The following is a 22477-nucleotide window of genomic DNA, read 5'->3' on the forward strand; positions in this document are numbered from 1 at the left end:
GTTTTATACCATTTGTAGGGTTTTATAGTCCTTCAATCCAGCTAAACAAAGAATGTCATTAGATAATCCACCACCACTAAGTTTGGTATCATTGTGGCAATTTGGTATCTAGAAAACCATATTCAGAGACAGGGAACTATGAATAATCTAAATGCCCCTGCTTATTATTCAATAGCACCATCTTTTCTTTTTACCATTTTAAAGCACAGAGTTCTTTTTTTAATTAATTATTTTATTTACACTCCAGCCGTTGCCTCCTCCCAGTCACTTCCATCATTCCTCACCCCATTTCCCCTCCCTATTGCCTCGGAGAGGGTGCTCCCCTTTTCCCCCCAAAAGCCATTGTGGTCCTCAGGAGTAGAGCTAATTTCCACATCTGCATTGCCGCTCAGGAATAAGGAGTTGTTGTTGTGATTTGGATGAGGTGGAAACTTCTAGAATCACGGGAAGCATTTTCTTTTTAAAGGTTGTTTGGATCCACTCTGATGTGTAACTAGAATGCTTTGGGAGTGTATTGCACCCCCAAGCAGGGTTTACCCTGCAAATCACCTGACCTTTTAACTACTTTGGCTATGTGCAGGGACAGAGAACTATGACAAATGCAAATGTCCCTGGTTATTATTCAAAAGCATCATTTTTATCTACAATTTTAAAGCACATAGTTTTTAAAATTAGTTATTTTATTTACTTACATTCCAGCCATTGCCCCTTCCCAGTTCCCACCCCACCCTCACCCCTTCCCCCAGCCACAGTGGTGATTGAACACCAACCCTAGGAAAATGAGGCGGTTCAGAAATGAACTCATTAACCCTCTTGTGCACCTAATAAGAGCCATGAGAACTACAGACTTCAATCTCGAGTTCCCTGTAGAGTAATTCTTGTCAGGCAAACCTGTCATCAGATAACATTAAATGCCTCTGTGAAAAACAATTTTCTTTCCAAGTCGTCTTTCAGGTAGCTGAAAGTAAGAATTAGACCACTTATTTGTCTGATTTCCCTAACCAGAGATAATAAGCCTAGGAGGAAAATAAAATTTGGTAATTATACATATCAAACGTCTAGCATGTTCTCTGGAAAGGTAAATTATATGGTGTTACGCAAACATACAATAGTCAGAATTTCTCGATTACTATGTAATGAATGTGCTAAGTGTAGAGAAGAAAAAATGAAATTGTAATCATAATATGACATTCTCCTGTTTTTAATTGAACTCTTTGAAATAAGCTTATAATCCTCACCTGTCTCCACCCTTATATGTATCATATGACAACTATTACACAATCATATCTACTTCATAGGAAATCTAGGAATCACTGCATTAGATATTATGGCAATGCCATGAATGAACCATTATCAATATTTTAATGATAACAACACTTGACACACGATCACCAGGAACTCATATGTAATTAATATCAGTAACATAAAATAGTGTTTTTATTGTTAAAAGAATTTATTCAATGGCACAATGCAATCCTTGTGTTAATCTGATTTAAAGATGTTTGACTGAAGGCCAGGTGGTAAGTCGGGAATATGTTCCACAAACAGAAATATTGCAGGGTGAAATTAAATCTTAAGCTTATGAATGGTGATACATACAGAAGTAATCTGACTGTCTTAAGCCTTTCAGCAAGTATAAATCAGAGCACATTACATGTTTAGGCTTTGAAATGCAGCTTGGCTTCCAGTTAGGCTATGTGGTTGATTATCCCTTTCCAAAGTGTTCAAAGACATCATCAATCAGATTTGTGAGCCTCAGAATGAGTATTAGAGTCAGCCCATGAGTGGATTACAGTCCAGCCTTGAGAAGAAGAAATGTGCATTTTGATTTATTTTGTCAGGTTCGGGTTTTGAAGACATTGTAGCCTACAGACCTCTCTCTCGTATTTGCACAATGACATCATCACGCAGAAGGAGGCTGATATCCTCATTTTTGGAAAATGTGTACAGCGATAGAGAAAAAGCAAATATGAAGTCTGCAGATCAATATGATCCTGGCTTCTTCTGAGTGTTGACTACATTTGGCAGAAGAAGAAGCTAGTGTTAGCCAAGGAAAATATATTGGCAAGAACACCCAGAGAATTTCAGGATGGATGTCCTTTATAGATTTTTAATGTTTCACCATCATGATCTTGCAAGTAGTCATTTCTTGTGGCTCTGGCTCATTTCAGATTATAATATTTAACTTTAAAATAAAAAATAATGAATGCAGTCTGTTTTTCTTTCCCTTCTTTTTATATCACTCTCAATGTCTTAACACAAACATGTCTTGGGATGATATTATTACCGATCATTTTATGACCTATTGCTTTTAGAGTCAGATCTAAAGCCTGGAAAAATATTTATTTCAGAAGTTTATCAGACATTTGGAAATTCTCAGTATTGACCTTAAAATTAATAGATTGTTGATATTTATTAGATATTATCAAATAATTCTCTCTAAAGAGTAAAAAGATTATTATTGTGAAATACATCTTAAAAGTGTATACAATTTATACTCACTATCATCTCCAGACAGCATTTAAAATATTTTCTTAAGTAGAGAGTTTTCTGGCACTTTATTCAAAAACTTTATGAGATAGCTGTTATTGCTGTTCTAGAAACTGGAAAACTGGAGTAAAGGAACCACAAAAGAACTCATCCAAGCTGGCAAATGCCAGCTATGAGTGTCAACCTCCAAGCCGTACACTTAAATCCTCCAATGTGCAGAAGCCAATTGTCTGTGGGTCTGTTAGAGATATCAGTTTATAGAATGACACTTGGGGTTTCATCAACCACATCCTGGTCTTACCTGAAGCTCTTGGAACCAGCCATACAGTGGCTGCCCTGGGAAGATGGATAAGCATTCGATAGATGAATAAAGGGAAAGAAAGATTTGTACTTATTCTTATGAATTGTTCTACTGGAGTCCTCAATTTGTTGTACATACATATGGTATTCAAATTAGAAATGTTTAAAATTCTTCAAAATTATGTAAAAAAATTTAAAGAATATATTTTCACTTCCCTCTAAGGGCAATTTGTTCTCACTTTTACATCCACATTATATTATATATTAATATATATTATATATTATATCATATTAATGCTAATGCACTAGAGCTGTTAGTATAAACAAAGACAATTGATGTTATAGGCTAGGTTTAGCAGTATCTCATTCATAAGAATATTAAATTATTTTAGGCAAAGTAGCTATGTCAAACCAAATAGAAATAAAGAGAAAGTGGTAATTAGACTATGTTAAAATATAACCTCCAAGGATATTAAATATGTAAGTGCTCATCCATGAAAAATTAGACAGCAAGAGGTTATACCCATGTATTGGCTTATTTTGTAAGATATCAAATTACCTTTCATGAATAATAATGGTACCTCTATAATTTACTGCTATGATATTAAAAATACTTCTTGACTAAAAATTAACTACTTATAGATGCTTCTCCATGACCAAACCTTAAGTAGGGAATAATTAAATGAACATTTTCTGTTGACTTTACCAATCAAATTTTGATTTTCATATTCTAGACTCTACTCATGAAACACTCTAATAAATGCTAATCAAATAAATACTGAAACTTAAATTTTAACTAAATTCAACTTTTCACTTAATGATAATCAGGTTGAGTCACATCATAGATTAAAGTGGGGGTCTTTCATGAGACAGGTGTTTTTGCTAGATGCTAAGGCTATTTGGCAGAATAAGGAAATAGGAATAATTTCATATGCTAGAATATGCAAAATCATACAACTTAATGCCTTTAGGAAACATAAAGCGTAGAGTATAATCCTTGTCTCATTGACATAAAGAGCCCAAGAGAGAAATGAGCTTACTGTAGGACCTAGTGAGTGTCAGAGAGGGAATTAAGAGGAAGGATGGATTATTTATTATAGAGTTTCTGGCAGCGTGACTACAGGTTTCATCTGTTTCCAGATTTTAAACAATCTTTTTCCCCATCTTGCTTTTTTTCAGAAGCTTGTCTACTTTGACATTTCACACTCTTGTAACACTATTTACAGAAAATCCTTGGTAGCTAGAGGAAACTTTGAATACATTTCCAAGTAAAGACTATATGCCAAGCATTGTTTGACCCGGGGGATCAGCCACTGACATGACTGGCACTGTGCCTTCCTTTCCCAATATTTGAGCCTGTTGCAGAAGTAGCATACATCATCAAACCATTCATAGGAAGCAAGGTGTCGGTGCCAGTGTTTACAGAGTGATCTAAGAACTGAGAAGCAAACTGAACTAAAATCACTAGGGTACACTCACAAATATTAAAGAAAATGCTACAGATTTAAAATAATGACTAAAATTGTCATAGGCACTTGTTACAGATAAGAAGTGGCCAGGATAACCAGGGCAATGATAGAGGAGGAAACAGAGGAGCAAGCGGCATTGAACAGCATATAGTATTAAAACTGCTAATTGCTTGGACCCAGAAAAAGAAGCTTTGTCCACAAAAATATAGAGTATCAGATCCTCTTCCTCTGGTGAGCGCTGCGAAGAACCAACTTCAGAATTCCCAGCATTGTTCAAAATTTATCTCTGCATTAATAATTGACAAGGAGGCACAACCTGTCATTTCAAACATCATACATATACAGAATACATAAACGTTTCTCAAAAAGACAGCTCCTTTTGTTGAGGTGGAAGATGTCTCTAAGACTGCAGGCAGCACACTCATAAATTACTCAAGTTTGGTGTCCCAGAATCAAATGCATAGTCTCAGGTCTGCATACCCCAGCAGTTGGGCATTATATTGTGAACCAGAGCATGACTTAACTTTGACTTGACATTATTGGGTTCATTCAGCAAAAATAGTTTGAAAATATTTGGGGGACTGGGGATGGGGGCATCCTCTTGGAGACAGGGGAGGAGGAATGGGATGAGGAATTATCTGAGGATAGAACAGGAAAGGGATAACGACTGGACTATAAAAAAAAGATTAAAAATAACAAAACAAGCCTGTATCTGTGTTGAGTACATATGTCTGTATCACCTAAATGATGCGTTGCCATTTCCTAAATGATAGATGATAAATACTGTACAAGATTGTAAATATTATATTATATTTATACAGTACTTACAATGTGCTCTGCATTGTGCATAATCCAGAGACGATTGACAGTAAAAGGTAGGATAGATTTAATGCAAGTGCTCTGAACTTTCTTACAGGAACTTGAACACATGAGATTTCTGGTACCCACACGAGTCCATAGATAGCAAGGGACAACTGTATCTGTCTTTGTTTTCATCCATACTTTCTGGCCCATAGTTCATAAATCAGTTGTAACTCTAAAGTGACTAGAACATGGGCCCAGCTCTTAACATATGTGACTGTTTTGGGAACAATTCTGGAACCACAAAAACAAGAGAAGTGTCTTGTTGATAAATGTCTGTTTGGGCCAACCACACCCAAATTTGCCTTAATAAGGTGATTTTTGCAAACGTTGAGATTATCATTTCCAGGTTGTCATGAGATGAATGAAGGTTGAGTTGATTCAACAATGTAACCAGTCTTAGCTGTATCATGAAGTCTACAGAACTCAGTTTGGAGAGATTTACAGACACAAAATGTGTTCATGTTTCCTGAGGTACTGCAGACACAAGAACAGTATAAAGAGCTAAAGGAAGAAGCTCCTAGGGATGGAAGCTCCTGTATTTCAAAACTTTCCAGATTACCTCCAATGGTTCTCTTAGGCTAGATATTCATTTATATCTTTTATAACCATCCACTAGGTAAATGTTCAAGCATAAGTGAACCATTTCCCTATCAAATTCTATAAATTCACTTGGTAACTTCATCACACCCTGGTTATAGAGTACCTCAGTTTAAACTCTTTAGTTCATTAATAAATAAAAGTAATTTTCCTTACAGAAGGTTTTCAGCTTTGTGAGGTCCCATTTATCAATCTTTCATCTTAGATCCTGAGCCATTGGAGTTCTGTTTAGGAACACCCCCCCCCCCTACACACACACACCAATGAGTTCCAGACTGTTTCCCACGTTCTCTTCTATTAGATTCAATCTATCTGGTTTTATGTTGAGTTCCTTGATCCACTTGAACTTGAGCTTTGTGCAAAGTGACAAACACAGATCGATTTCCATTTTCTATTTAGCAACTGCCAGTTAGACCAGCACCATTTGTTGAAGATGCTTTCTTTTTTCCATTGTATATTTTTGGCTTCTTTTTCAAAGATCAAGTGTCTGTACATCTGTGGTTTTATTTCTGGGTCTTCAATTCTATTGCACTGATCAACCTGTCTGTTTCTTTACCAATACTGTGCTATTTTTTTCACTGTTGTTCTGTAGTATTGCTTGAGGTCAGGGATGGTGACTCCCCCAGAAGTTCTTTTATTGCTAAGAACTGTTTTCATATTCTGGGTTTCTTGTTTTTCCATAGGAAATTAAGAATTGCTCTTTCCATGTCTTTGAAGAACTGAGTTGGAATTTTGATGGGGATTGAATTGAATCTGTAGACTGCCTTTGGTAGGATGGCCATTTTTACTGTGTTAATTCTACAAATCTATGAGCATGGGAGGTCTCTCCATTTTCTGCAATCTTCTTTGATTTTTTTCTTGAGAGACTTGATTTCCTGTCATACAGATCTTTCACTTGTTTGGTTAGCTACTCTAAGATATTTTACATTATTTGTGACTATTGTGAAGGGTGTTGTTTCCCTAATTTCTTCCTCAGCCCATTTGTCATTTGTATAAAGGAACACTATTGATCTGTTTGTGTTAATTTTATATCAAGCCAGTTTGCTGAAGTTGTTTATTAACTGTAGAAGTTCTCTCGTAGAATTTTTAGTGTTGCTTATATATGTATTATCGTATCATCTGCAAGTAGTGATACCTAGACTTCTTCTTTGCCAATTTGCATTCCCTTGATGTCCTTTTGATGTCTTATTGCTCCAGCTAGCACTTCAAGTACCGTACTGAATAGATATGATGACAGTGGGCATCCTTGTCCCTGATTTTAGTGGAGTTTCTTAAAGCATCTCTTCATTTAATTTAATATCCAATGTCGGTTTGCTGTATATTGCTTTTATTATGTCTAGGTACGGACCTTGAATTCTTGATCTCTCTAGTACTTTCAACATGAAGAGCTGTTATATTTTGTCAAATGCATTTTCAGCATCTAATGAGATGATCATGTGCCTTTTTTCTTTTCTTTTTTTTTTTTTTGGTTCTTTTTTTCAGAGCTGGGGACCGAACCCAGGGCTTTACCTTTCCTAGGTAAGCGCTCTACCACTGAGCTAAATCCCCAACCCCGCCTTTTTTCTTTAAGTTTGTTTATATAGTGGATTACTTTAATGGATTTTCTTATATTGATCCAACCTTGCATCTATGGAATGGAGCTTACCTGATCATGGTGAATGATGTTTTTGATGTGTTCTTGGATTCGCTTTGGGAGAATCTTTAATAACCCTACATCCAATAGAAGGCTAATATCCAAAATATATAAAGAACTAAAGAAGCTAACCTCTAAAAAAAATCAAACAACCAAATCAAAAAAGAGGATATAGAAGTAAACAGAAAATTCACAACAGAGGAATTTCAAATGGCTGAGAAGTATTTAAAGAAATGTTCAAAGTCCATAGTCATCAAGGAGATGTAAATCAAAATGACCCTGAGATTCCATTTTATACCAATCCGAATGGCTAATATGAAAAAGTCAGGTGACAGCACGTGTTGTCAAGAATGTGGAGAAAGAGGAACTCTCCTCCATTGCTGATGGGATTGCTAACTGGCAAACCACCCTGAAAATCAATCTGGAGGGTCCTCAGAAGATGGGAAATAGATCTACCTGAGACCCAGCTATAACAGTCTTGGGCATATACTCAAAATGTGCTCCACCATGCCAGAGGGGCACATGCTCCACTATGTTCATAGCAACCTTATTTGTGATAGCCAGAAGCTAGAGGTAGGAGGTGGGGGTACCCTCTCAAATGTACCAGAGACCTTCAAGGTGAGAGATACTTAGGACTCAGAGGGAGAGACCTTAGATAAAATGTCCAACAGTGTGGAGAGGGAACTTGTAGAGTCCACCTCCAGTAGAAAGACAGGGCATGAAGTGGAGGGATGAGATTGCCATCCCACAGTCGAAAACCAAGAATTGTTCCTATCTAAAAGAACTGCAGGGACAAAAATGGGGAAGAGACTGAGGGAAAAGAGGTCCAGTGACCTGCTCAAATTGGGATCCAGCTCAAGGGGATCTCCAAGGCCTGACACTATTACTGATTGTATGATATGCTTACAGACAGGAGCCTGACACCGCTCCCCTTCAAGAGACCAAACCATCAGCTGAAAGAGTCAGATGTAAATACTTACCCCCCAACTGATGCAACGAAGCTGCGAACCCCTGTGGTTGAATTAGTGAAAAATTGGAAGAAGCTGAGGAGGAGGGCAACCCCATAGGAAGAACAGTCATCTCAACTAATCTAGACCCCTGAGATCTATCAGACACTGAGTCACTAACCAGGCAGCATATGCTAATTAGTCTGAGGCCCCTGACACATATACAGCAGAGGACTTTCTGGTGTGGCCTCAGTGAGAGAAGAGGAACCTAACCCTAGAAAGACTTGAGGGCCCAGAAAGTTTAGAGGTATGGTGGGGTAGATGGGGTGGGGACATCCTTGGGAGGGGTTGAAGAGGGATTGCGGAAGGGAGGATGTATGGGATTTGGGGCATTCAGAGGGTAAATGGAGGGGGATAATGACTGTACTGTAAAAACAGATTTAATAAATTGTAGTAATAATGGTAATAATAATAATTGAAATGCAATAAAAAAGAAACGAAAGTCATAACTTGACGACTATCTGGTATTGAGAATTACGTGGGACTCAGCCTTGCTCATCTGATGTTACCCTCAGAATGATACTGCCACCACTGACTGAAATTACTAAAGAAAATTACTACAAAGCTCTTTCTCCACATCATGGAGTTCCAGAAACTGTCTGTGATGGAGGGCTGATGTAGTGGTATAGAACAGAAGAAAAACAATCTTTTCTCCTGGACTCTGAAAGTCATACTCCAAAGGTCCGTATCTACTGACAGATGTCCTAAGACTTTCTGAGCAACAGTGTTGCAAACACAGGAGCAAATGAGTGTCCCCCATTGTTCTTCTTTCACATTAGCATGCTCCTTCCTTTCTTTCTTCCTAGCAGTTTTCATACTCACAGCATTGTCCTGCTCATCACATTTCCATGTTCAATGTTTTTGGATTCATAGACCTCAAGAAGCTTTCCTGTACAGAATTTTTTATTTGCTATCTCACTCTGATCGTACCCTCCGTGAATTATATCTGTCCTTTGGGGGATTTCTTGTGTTGTGATAGTGTTCATTTCGGAGTGAGTAATGACTATACCTCTAACTATAAGGTTTCAAGGAAAAATAGCAAGGCTCTTTCACTCCATATGTATATTTGTAAGAGTAGGACACGCTTTCTGGAAGAAATAAATGCAGGGTTGCCTACAAGCTTGTATTGATCTATGGTAGTAATTTGAGCTACTAGAATTGACACATAAGATTAAAATTTGACTCAATATCTCTGGAAAAAATGAGAACAATGCATTCCAAGTTACTTTCTTTTCCTTAGAAAATCCACTACCTACATCTTTCTTTGGGGAACTCAATTTTTATCCTTTATGTTCACTAGCACAATATAAATTTGTATATAAATTTATAACTTTCTCAATTGGATCCAGCAAAGAAACCTTGAGAAAACTATCATTGTAAGAAATGAAAAATTAGCCGGATATTAAATGCAGAATCAAGCACAACCTGAATTACATCTTATCGCACCCCATTTTTTCTATCTTGCTAATGTTTCTCCTAAATTTCTCAAATAATGAAAAGATATTACAACCTAAAATAATTCATACAATGATGTTTTAGTTCTTTGTTATTCCTTTGACTTAAATTGGAACCAGTTTAGAAGAAAACTACATTTGTGTTTGTAATAATCTTTGAAAGGTTTAGAAATAAAACCCTGCCTAATTTGTCATTTTTCTATGACTAAAAACTATTAAATAAAATTTTCAAACACTTCCAGTGTTGTCTTAAATGAATAGCCAACTTCATTCTCAAGATTTCCCTGCTATAATACCATACTCAGATAGTCCAGCTTTTGGTCTGAAATTGGGTGCTATATTTAAAATGAGAAATTTCATTTTGTGTTTACACATCACATATACTATACTCCCTGAATCTCTTTTTAATTTGTTTGATCCTGGCAAGAAGATTGACTCTCTAATGCTCCCTGCATCTCCCACAAAGATAAGATATAGACTTGAAAATCATTCTGCAGGAGGGATAGCACAACTTGCCCACCCTCCTTTTCTGGACTAATTAAGGACAAATGTAAATACATTTTCTGATTCAGCCTAAAGATAAAGTTGTGTGACATCTGTTAATTGGTTAATTTTAGCATTTGGGATGGGATAGGAGAATTATGGTATTTTGATACCAATATGACACTATACTAGTGGCAGGTTTTTTTTCCCACACATGTAGGACTTTATCTCTTTTTGTACACACTGATATCATCTTTCAAGTATTCTATAGTTGCTAGGCACTGAGTTTTTGCACACGAAATAAAATTAAATAAATAATTCAAATAAGGAAAATTCACCTAAAGCTTAGGGGAAAGTCCACTGAAGACAAGAGATTAAAATGGAAGGCCCTATTTATAAGCTAACTCAGTAACCATAGGCTACAAAAACTACAGACTGCCCTGACACATTGTATGGGTTCATCTCTACTGAATACTTCTGTGTAGTCACACATAGTAACAGCTCAGGAAATATCCTCGTTAATAGGATAGGGTTCTTGCTTTTATCCTATTCATCCATATTCTCTTAGCCCCTCTCATAAAGAGCTTTGTATTAACACACTTGTGTGTTTTATATTACAGCTATCATCTTTCTTCTTCTCTTTGAAAGCATGCATTAATTTTGTAAAATAATGAGTTTCATTATGATATTTACATTTTACATTTACTAATGTATAATGTCACTCTAACCATTACACTCTCTCGCCACCAATTTATACTGACCCTATACATAGGATCTGTGAACTTTGAAATCTAGATTCTCCCTGTAGGTGATAATATGGGATGTGTTTCTTCTTTAAAATAAAGTGGACTTTTTAAAAACTCAATGAGATGACCTCCAATTTTAATTAATACTTCTGTAAAACGAGTTTTGTTCTTTGCAGTTGAATGTGCAGTGCATTTATAATTTATATATTCTTAATCAATCATCAATTGATGGGTCCTTAGGCTTTTGCTAAAGCATGGCTATTGTAAATAATGCCACAGTGTGTGTGTGGAAGTGCTCCCTGCCTTTCCTCTGACTTTTCCTCTATGTGGATTCAGGAATTTTGTATCGGTTTTATTGCAATGCTCTCAATCATCTCTCAACTTTTTTAATACTCTAATCACCAGCATCCCTATCTTTAAAACCATCTTTCATAGATCCCATTGATATAGGGCTCACTAAGCCAAAACGTGCTAGGCTGTGTATATTTGTCAAGCTAAATCTCACATTGGTTCATTCTTTGTTCTGATAGTATCAGTCATTTACTTCAAATTCTTCATGATTCAAATGCTTAGGTGCAGGATATCTCATCTCTTTCAATATTAGTATAAAATATAATTATCATAACTACCCTGCGAATTTGTTGTAAGAATGAAATAAATGAATTCTCTCATTTGCCCCTTATTTTATAATCCATCAGTCTCTCCTTTGCCTTTCCTAGCACTTGTGGGTGACCCAAGCGCAGAACTATACTGAAAACAAGAGATTCATTTGTGTCAAAGATGTACTTGTCCCCTCTGTTGTGTTGTCTTCTTGTAGAACAACTACTGTTGTCAAGAACTTAGCTGGATATTTTAATAATTCTATCTTTTAAATGTTTCTTACAAAGTGGAGTGGTAATATCTTAAACTATAAATGCCTTCCCATTGTGGAAAGAATGAAGGAAAGGAACAAAAAGACATTTTAAATAATGAAATATTAAATTTAGGCTAGTATGTTAAATACTGCTAAGAAATTAATTTTCTGAAAATATAGCTACAGATGCCAAGCCATCTAGTCAAAACATTCTTTGGAATTATCAACAGTCAATTCTTAAAGTTTATATGAAAAAGAAAAGGAACTCAGAGGATTAAAGCAAGCTTGAAGAAGATATTAAAATTAAAAATGTCAACAATTTGATTTGAACACTTATAATAAGCATTCAAATCAAGATAATGTATTATTGGCAAACAATAAACATGTAGAACTATAGAGTTGAATAGAGAAGCAAGGAAATGGCATATACAAATATAGTTAATTGAATTTTGACTATAAACATAGTCTTTGTATACAGAAAAGCATATTTCCTGACTTTATTTAAATAAATTGTACAACTGGCAAATTGATTTTATAGTTGAAATAATTGGAATTATTGTTCCTTCTGGAATCACCAAATCAAGGACTGAAGGGCAGAAAGAACGTGAATTAAAGTTCCATCTTATAACTGAATGCATATTCAAATTCAATGAAAATATAATGAGAATTGTTTTATAGCAAATAAGAGTTTAAACTGAAAAATTTCACTTTAAAGACCAACCAAAGTAATCTGAAAAGGGAATTTGAAAACATGAAAATATTTTTAAACACATAAGGAGAATAAAGAATGGTTTTAGGGGCAGGAGGCTGAGAGTGCACCTACTTAGGACATATTACTGATTCTTCTGTCCGATTTTTTTTTCAAGTTAGAAACTTCATACAGAGGAGTGAGATGCGGAGATACCAAAGAAGGTCCACAGAATATCAACAAAAAGATTAAAGGGATAGAAAATAGTCCCAGTGAAGAAAGATAAAAGATACGTGGGTTATTTTGTGTAATTTTCAGAACAGAAGTTGAGAGATTGCTTAACAGCCATCTTGGCCATTTATAAAGGAAATGTATTGTGGACATGGAGACCCCTGAAGCTAGTGGGGTTTTGAGTTCATCTAATTCACCGCCCCCCTCTTCTTTTACAGGGTTAGCACCAGTGCCCAGGGAAATAGAAAATAATATACTAAATAGTTTTTGGCTTGTTAAATGATTAAACTTGAATACAGGATTCAGAATGAGTAGAAGTCTTTAAATACAACTAATAGTGTATATAGTTGCAATTTAAGACTCTCTGAAAGTTGAAGAAAATTTAACTTATTAATGCAAAGAATATGAAACCTATTAGAAAAACTTGTCCTGTTGGTGCTTTTCTCATATACCTCTGTTTCTAAAATCCACATCCCATTCTGGCTGACTTACAAATCTACAACTTCCAGTTCTGAACAAAGCTCCTGACTGGGATAAGGAGACTGTCTTAGTTAAGGTTTCTATTGTTGTAAAGAGACACGACGGCCACAGAAACTCTATTAAAGAAAAACATTTATTTGGGACTGGCTCACGGTTTCAAAGATTTAGTCATAATTGTAATGGTGGAAAGCTTGGTGTTGTGCAGGCAGACATGGTTCTGGTGAAGGAGCTAAGAGTTCTACATCTGGATCTGAAAGCACCAGGAAGTGAATGCCATGCTCTGGGATGTCAAGTAAGTGACCCCTGCCTCTAATAAGGCCACATCTATGCCGTCAAAAGCCACAGGTTCTAATTGTGCCACTTTCTATGGACCCAGAGGGTTGTTTTTATTCAAACTGCCACATAGACTAATCAGATTCCACTTATCCTTATCTGGGGTTTATTTGACCTACTGATCCTTGGGTTCCCTTGGCTGTACCAGCGGTTGTTATCTATGTGTGGTTCTCTTGGAAGGAAAATAAACATCTTGTCTCACAATCATAAACATAATGACCTTTTCTATAGTGTAGAATATCAGCATGAAGTCAAGGCTTCTAAAGTAACTGTTCAGTCATGAAGAAAACCTCTCTGATGGCTTATTTGAAAAACCGAAGTAAGTTGGTTGAGCACTGAGAAAGTGCAACATTGACCACATTACACTTAAACTCACTAGGCATTAAAGGTATACATCCACAATTCCCTATAGTGTTGACTATCCTTTATGTCTTTTCTGGTTGTTTACAACTATAAAGACATTTAAAGTAGTTTATCCAAAAGAAATATTTGTTTTGAAAACAAAAATCCATGAGAATTATTTATTTTAAGCAACTTAATTACTACAATAGATAACTAATATTTATAGTAAAATGCTAGGCACTTTGCATGCATTACTGTGTTTGATGCTAAGAACTTACTGAGGTAAGCAGTATTATTTTTCTTTTACAGTAAGAATAGCAGAGATCTATGTCTTTCAATGGTTTCTACACAAGTCCAATCAGGTACAATGTGGCAGTGTTGGAATTTGCCTGGTTGCGTCTGATCAAGTCACAGCTTGAACATCTCTGTGCATATGCATTGATGTAGGTGAGTATGGTATGTGTGGCACCTTCCTGGCTAATTGACAGTCCTTCAGTTGTTCTTTAAGGGACAGAAGAGAGGGAAGAATCAAGCCCAATCAATCTCAGAACCTTTAAGCTCCTTGGGTCCCAGTAAAAACCTCTCATGGAGATAAAATAAGTTTCCAGGCTTACAATGTCTAGGGGGAGTTGGTGAAGATGCCTATCTACATGCTTACATGGCGTCCTCCTCAGCCTGCCCCAAGATTTCTTTAATCCTTGTGTACTGTCAGCTCTTAACAGTAAATGTAGATTACTTATGAGAAGCCTGCGAGTTTTGCATTAAGCACACGAGAGAGAGAGAGAGAGAGAGAGAGAGAGAGAGAGAGAGAGAGAGAGAGAGAGGAGGGGGGGCGAGAGAGAGAGAAACCTGGTCTTCCCATCAGGCCTTGCTAACAGATGGAAACCATGGGAACCCCATTAGAATATACAAAAAAGTGACACTCCAGGAATATCATTATTAGCTAAATAATTCACAGCCAACAGAATGTAAGGAAATCACCTTATATTTTATAATTTCAACCACCTGAAATTTTCATTTATTGGTTTTAGCCAAATTTGGTTTCAGGATTTCATAGGCATAACTAACAAATTCTATCCCAAATAACCATTATCTAGGACTTGATGTAAAAGAGATTCTTTTAAAGAGGAGTACCCTGGCATATTTCTTAATTGCAACACTCAGGAGGCTGAAGCAGGAGGACTGCTGAGAGCTCCAGGGCAGCTGGGGTTTCAGAGTAAGACCTTGTCTCAAACAAAACACTATAAAAGGAAGAGAAAAAAAAAGAAAAATATATAATTCAAATTAATTAAGGGTGTATTTCAATGAGGACCTTATATTTTTTCTTTTCTTTAATTATAGCAAAATCATTGGTGATATTTTTATTGTCCATATTCATTTTGCAACTTAATTTTAGTGGAAAAACTATGAATTTCATAGAAGATGTGATTTTGATTTTGTTTTACACTAAATAATATTCAGTGGGCTTCTTGCTTGGGATCCTAAGCAACTGACTTTGGCAGGGGATTTCTATGGAAACAAGAGGTGAAAACCCAATGCTTTACAGTGTTCTGTGTTGCTCTGTGATGATGTTTGGAAAATAAAAAATATGTTGTGATTGCAATGCAGAATGTACATCTTGGAGTCATGTGTTAAAGCCCAGGTCCCCTATCTCATAATGCTATTTCTGGAGGTTTTGGAAACTTTAATTAATTAAAGGAATAAATTACTAGAGGCTGGTCCTTGGAAATATCTAGTCATTAGCTCACTCCTCGCTCTTAACCCTCCTCCCAACTGGCTGCCCTTATAGAAACTGTTCTGGTCAATCACATCCTCTGTTCCATGAGGTATTGCTATTAAGTGTATCTTTATGATGTTAAAATGATGGTTGATTATGGAGGTGGAACTGCATCATAAGCCAGCAGTTTTATATTTATGGCACATAGTGATACATATATATTATATATATATACATATATATATATAACATATATATGTGTGTGTGTGTGTGTGTGTGTGTGTGTGTAGTTTTCATACACATTACCTCAAATATTTATCATTTCTTTGTGATGAAACCAGGATGATCTAGAATCTTCTTGTTGGACATTATCACAATATTACACAGAAGAACACCAGAACGTATTCTTCTTTGAACTAAAACCCTGTACCTCTTGAGCAATATTTTCTGACCCAAATGCCACCTTTGCACCCCAATCTCTGGTAAGAACCATTCTATTCTGATTCCATAAATTGGACATTTTTAAAATCCATGTGAAAGTGTCACCATCAGGAAACATTAACAATAATGATAATAATGCCTTCCTCTGAAGCTCGTGAGGCATTTGTGTACATGTAATCTTTACGTTTGCGTATGTGTATGTGTATCTTCAATTTGCAGTCATCTACATAAAAAGTACATGTTAAATAGTATTGTTAACACTGGGCAATAGCGATTGCTATTGCTCTTCTGCTGTTGTTACTAGCAGTGGTCATTGTGACTCTCTGGGAGGATAAACACAGAAGTAGTACACAGAAAGCTAGAATAGGAGCATTTGGGCTGCATTGTATGAGAGAGGCTGCTGCCTGCAGAAGAATGGCCAGATACAATTCTAATTTTACTGGTCTAAAAGACCCCGGCCAGGACAACTATGAAATGCTGAGGTACTAAAAGGGTAATGAATTATTTTAAACACACCACACATAGCCATAGCTTGAGAGCAGCTGCAGAACACTCTAGAAGGACCTCCTAAAAGAAGATAGAGCATTTGCAGCATATTCATTTTGTCACAAAACTGAATTCTTCAAAACGTATATGTTCCTCTGTAAGTATGTTTATTGTGGTGTCCGGGAGCCATGGGATTGAGGGAGCCAATGCAGAATACTAGAGGGGTTGAGGTATGTCCAAACCCCAGAAATGTAGCCCTGAGATTATCAGGAGTAGGATCACTCTCCTCCTGCCTGAGGTCTTCATGTCCTGGTGAATATATCCCTGTGTCCCACTGAGAAGGCCATATAGCTCACTATCCAGGTTAAAATTTCTCTCTTCATAGAAGGCCATGTCCACTGGCATCTGCAATTCCTCTTTATAAAAGGGAAGCATCTCCAGTACCCTATCCCTGACCAATGACTTACACTCACCTTCCAAAAATTTAAGTAGCCTTTGTTTCTCCCATTAAGTGAGGTATCTCATGGAAGCTGTATCCTAAGAGTTTATTCTCATTGCAATCATAGCATCCTGAGGTCTCTTCTACTCCAGATAATTCTAGCCTTGATTTCCCTATTAGGATATGATAATAGGCCTATCACACAGAGACGGGGAGGGATGCACAGTCTGACTGGCAGTAATCAAAACATGAAAATATTTGTACACACAAAAATATGAATGGATTAATACAACAAGCATTATTTATGGTTCTTGCTACCACCTGGCCTGTCACAGCTGTCTGTAGAGCTAAGAGAGCAAATGGAGAGTGTCTTTAGTCAAACAAGAAAGTTGACTCTTAGCTATGTACTTGATAGAGTTAGATGCTTTTAAAACTTTAAAGTGATTGAAGTTTTCTCTAAAATCTCATTGGCTTTAAAAATGATTGCTTGTGTAAATTATTTTCTATGAATGAGGGTGGGAAGGGTAAATAGGGATGACTAACACAGGCTTCTTTTCTTACAGATTTCTATCTCAAAGTAAAATTTAAGTTCTTTAGGTCTTCAGGGTTAATGAGTATTTATTTCTCTTTTTCTAATATAAAAATATGATCATTTTAGCACAATTAAAGCTGATGACAATCTCATCTACATAATTACAATGTATAGCTTTAGGAAAATATATTCAAAATAATATGTGTATATGTGTCCATGTGGACGGTATGAATTTTCGTTTCCAGGTGGGAAGTATTAAAAGAAATTGAGATTTTTTTGAAAGAGAGATTTTTTCATTTCCCAATATCTTTCAATTGTCAGTCACATGTCTGTTTATATATAAGATGAGTGACGTTTAGTCTTATGACTCTTCATGTCCTTGTCTGCTGATTGTGTAATTTTTTACCTATTTGACAGGGTTTTGGAATTCATGAGACTGGTTTGAACTAATGAGACATAAGAACAGAATCAGAATATAATGTTTATAACTCCCCTGGACAATTGGTAAAGAGAGGGAAATGGCAGGAATAGTTGACGATGCTTTGTGTGTTAACTCATGTGCATATACAGACATGTTCAGATGTATATACATGTAGGCAGTGAGGAGCATGCATATGTGTGGTTGAATTTGGTCACAGAATCAGTGAATGCTAGTTTTGAATCTCTGAGTCCATTAGTTCATCATTTTTAGCCCACAGCCTTTGATCTCCTGTGGAAAACAAATGCTGAGCTCAGGGCCTGCACCACCACAAGGCCTCAGGGACCAGGACCTATAACTAGCAAGGTTGCTGTTATTGTTGAACCAAGAACCTGAGGAAACTGTATCTCTGCCCTTCTTTCTTCCAATTTCAGTTCTCTAGGACACTGGTTTCCAGGACAACTTCAGAGTGAGGCTAAAGATAAGCAAGCAATTGAGCATCTGCAATGCATGAATCCAAAATTTTAAGAAACGTAGTGTAGAAGAGAAGTTATCGAGCCTTGTGTCAAGTGTAAAATGTAAGCATGAAAACAAGCAGCAGCACTTGATCTGAACTGAAAAGGCCAAAGAGCGATTAAAAGACTTAACCTAGATATTTCAGGTACATAATCTGATCTCTGTGTGGGCTGTGCCAAAACATGTCAGGCAGTTCCCAACTATATGAGGCTTAAATATTTGTGTCTCTCTGAGAAAGTCCTAATCCTTAATTTTTATACATCAGCTAACAAAGTTTTAAATTATCTACAAACATTCATTTTAATGCCATAAACATGGTCAGAAACACAAAGGTTAGCACTAAATGGTAGAGGTTTCATCTAAACCTACAGTTTTCTGATTCAAACATTTTCCTATTTTCATTGTGTTTGAATGTTCAGGACTCTCAAGCTTGTACTCATATATACAGGAGTAGATATGACTATGTATTTAAAGATGTGTGCATACATGGGTGTGTGTGTATGTATGTGTGTGCATGTGTGTGTGTGTGTGTGTGTGTGTGTGTGTGCTTGAATCTCTTCTTTCCTACCTTTTCTGCTGTGTGATCTTGAATTACTAATTTAGCCCCATGGTCTACATCTGTAATACTATGATAAGGGCTCCATATCACAGGCTTTCACAAGGATTAAATTCAATCATGAGTGTCAAGTCCTTTCCACATAATATGTGTCAACAAATGATCCCTTCTAAGCCTTGGTAATGCTAAGTTCCAATATCATATCATGAGTAATTAAACTTTAACCTGAAGTTTCTATCACTGACATTCTGGAAGCATTGGGGTACAAAGGATAAATATATAGCAAAATTATTTATTATATAAGCTTCATTATTTTTATTTGCCCCCTAATAGGGGTTCAAGTTGTGGGCCACTTGAAGATTAGTTTGGTATCCTGACATTGATTACTCAAATGTTATATTTTTATCATTTTGACAAAAATGATTTTTCAGATGTATCTGGTAACTTACCTTTAAAACTTTGACAAATATTTCTTTGAGACAAATCTATTCTATTCACACAAGCCCACAGGAAGAGCTAATCATTTGCTGTCATTTTCCTTAATGAAAAGAAATGAAAATGCAACCCATCAAAGTTACCAGGAAAACGTGATTTTATGCATGAAAGGTTTTCAATTCCTTATGTCCTGAAGGTGATTTTGTAGTGACAACTGTTCTAGAAATATTTGCTTACTTTTCTGCTATGTTTAACTTTTCTAATCAAAATTATTACCTCTTATCACATTAGTATGCATGAAGAACCTGTTGATAAACCATTATAGCTTTCATTCATTTATTTATATAAAATCATCATGTCATTAGACACACATATTTCACATATGGATGTCATTCTGTTGGCACAGCTTTATGCAACAAAATTTTAATATAAAATATTCAACTACTGCATTTTGAATAGCATATTATGCCATACTTCAAGCAATGTTTCATTCATTTCTTTTTACACATATTAACTTCCTTAGTCTATCAGAACACTGAAATAAAATACAATGAACTGGGTAGCTTGCACATAGCAGAAAATAACTTAGCATATTTTTCAAAGCAAGAATTTAAGCTCAAAACTCAGGACAACTCACTATAGGTAGACTTCTTGTTTCCTGATTCAGAGGCAGCAACTTGCTATTGCATCTTCATGTGCTTCCTTTGCAAGGTCACTAACAGCACTCCTACGGCCCCTCCTCCACGAATGACTTATTGTCCAAATCCCCACTCTCTAATGCTATTCCAGTAGGTTTTGGGCGTGTGAAATTAAGAAGAATATAATACTTTGCAGCATTTGCTATGTGTAGCCCTAGAATTTGTACAGATAATAACAGGCAACAATTATTACTTTCATTAAATTTTCAAAGATATATTTTCATTGTGCCTACTGACATAATTAATAAAGGCCAGAACATAATCTACAACCCAAGGGTTTGGGGTATATTATGTTTAATTACATTTCTAAATATGCAGTATAAAACATTCCATCATTCCTCTAATTTTATACACACATGCATATACACACACATGAACATGTAGACACGCATACAAGCACACACATATCCAAACACACACACAAACACACGTATATATGTATACACACACAGGCACATGCACACACACACACACACACACACACACACACACACACACACACACACACCACCTATAACAGTGTCACCAATGAAAAACAAATTAAAAGGAGAAATGTTTATCTATCACACCAAAAAAGTCCTGAGATAAGAACAGACAGATGTCAGGTACCAAAGTTAAATCAGGAACAGATAAACCATTTAAACAACCCCATAACCCCTAAGGAAATAGAAGCAGTCATTAAAGGTCTCCCAACCAAAAAAAAGCCAAGGACCAGATGGGCTGAATTCCATCCGAACTTCATAGAAGACCTAATACCAATACTCTCCAAACTATTCCACAAAATAGAAACAGGAGGAACACTACCCAATTCCTTTTATGAAGCCATAATTACACTTATACCTAAACCACACGAAGACCCAGGAAAGAAAGAGAACTTCAGACCAATTACCCTTACGAATATTGATATCAAAATACTCAAAAAGATTCTTGCTAACTAAATCCAAGAACACATCAAAACTATCGTCCATCATGATTAAGTAGGCTTCATCCCAGGGATGCAGGGATGGTTCAATATACAGAAATCCATCAACGTAATCCACTATATAAACAAACTCAAAGGAAAAAGAAAAAACACATGGTCATCTCATTGGATGCTGAGAAAATTTTGACAAAATTCAACTCCCCTTCATAATAAAAGTCTTGGAAATATCAGGAATTCGAGGCCCATACCTAAACATAGTAAAATCAATATACAGCAAAGCAGTAGGCAACATCAAACTAAATGGAGCGAAACTTGAAGCAATCCCACTAAAATCGGGGACTAGGCAAGGCCACTCACTCTGCTCCTACCTATTCAATATAGCACTTGAAGTCCTAGGCAGAGCAATTAGACAACAAGAAGAGGTAAAAGGCATACAAATTGGAAAGGAAGAAGTCAAAATATCACTATTCACAAATGATATGATAGTATACTTAAATGACCCCAAAAATTCCAACAGAGAACAACTAAGCCTGATAAACAACTTCAGCAAAGTGTCTGGGTATAAAATTAACTCAAAAAAAAATCAGTAGCCTTCCTCTACTCAAAGGATAAACAGGCTGAGAAAGAAATTGGGGAAATGACACCCTTCACAATAGTTACAAATAATATAAAATACCTTGGTATGACTCTAACCAAGCAAGTGAAAGATCTATATGACAAGAACTTCAAGTCTCCAAAGAAAGAAATTAAAGATCTCTGAAGATGGAGAGTTCTCCCATGCTTATGGATTAGCAGGATTAATATTATAAAAAAAATAAGCCATCTTGCCAAAAGCAGCCTACAGATTAAAGGTAATCCCCATCAAAATCCCAAGTCAATTCTTCACACAGTTAGAAAGAGCAATTTGCAAATTGGTTTAGAATAATAAAAACCCAAGATAACAAAAACTATACTAGACAATGAAAGAACTTCTGGGGGAATCACCATCCTTAACAGCAAGCTCTATTTCAGAGCAATAGTGATAAAAACTGTATGGTATTGGTACAGAGACAGGCAGGTAGATCAATGGAATAGAATTGAAGACCCAGAAATGAATCCACACAACTATGGTCACTTGATCTTTGACAAAGGAGCTAAAATCATCCAGTGGAAAAAAGGCAGCATTTTCAACAAATGGTGTTTGTTCAACTGGAGGTCAGCATGTAGAAGAATGCAAATTGATCCATTCTTATTGCCCTGTATGCAGCTCAAGTCCAAGTGGATCTTGGACCTCCACATAAATCTAGATACACTGAAACTAATAGAAAAGAAAGTGGGGAAGAGCCTCAAACACATGGGCATGGGAGA

The sequence above is a fragment of the Rattus rattus genome, chromosome 17 (assembly GCF_011064425.1).
Source record: "Rattus rattus isolate New Zealand chromosome 17, Rrattus_CSIRO_v1, whole genome shotgun sequence".
Taxonomy (NCBI): domain Eukaryota; kingdom Metazoa; phylum Chordata; class Mammalia; order Rodentia; family Muridae; genus Rattus; species Rattus rattus.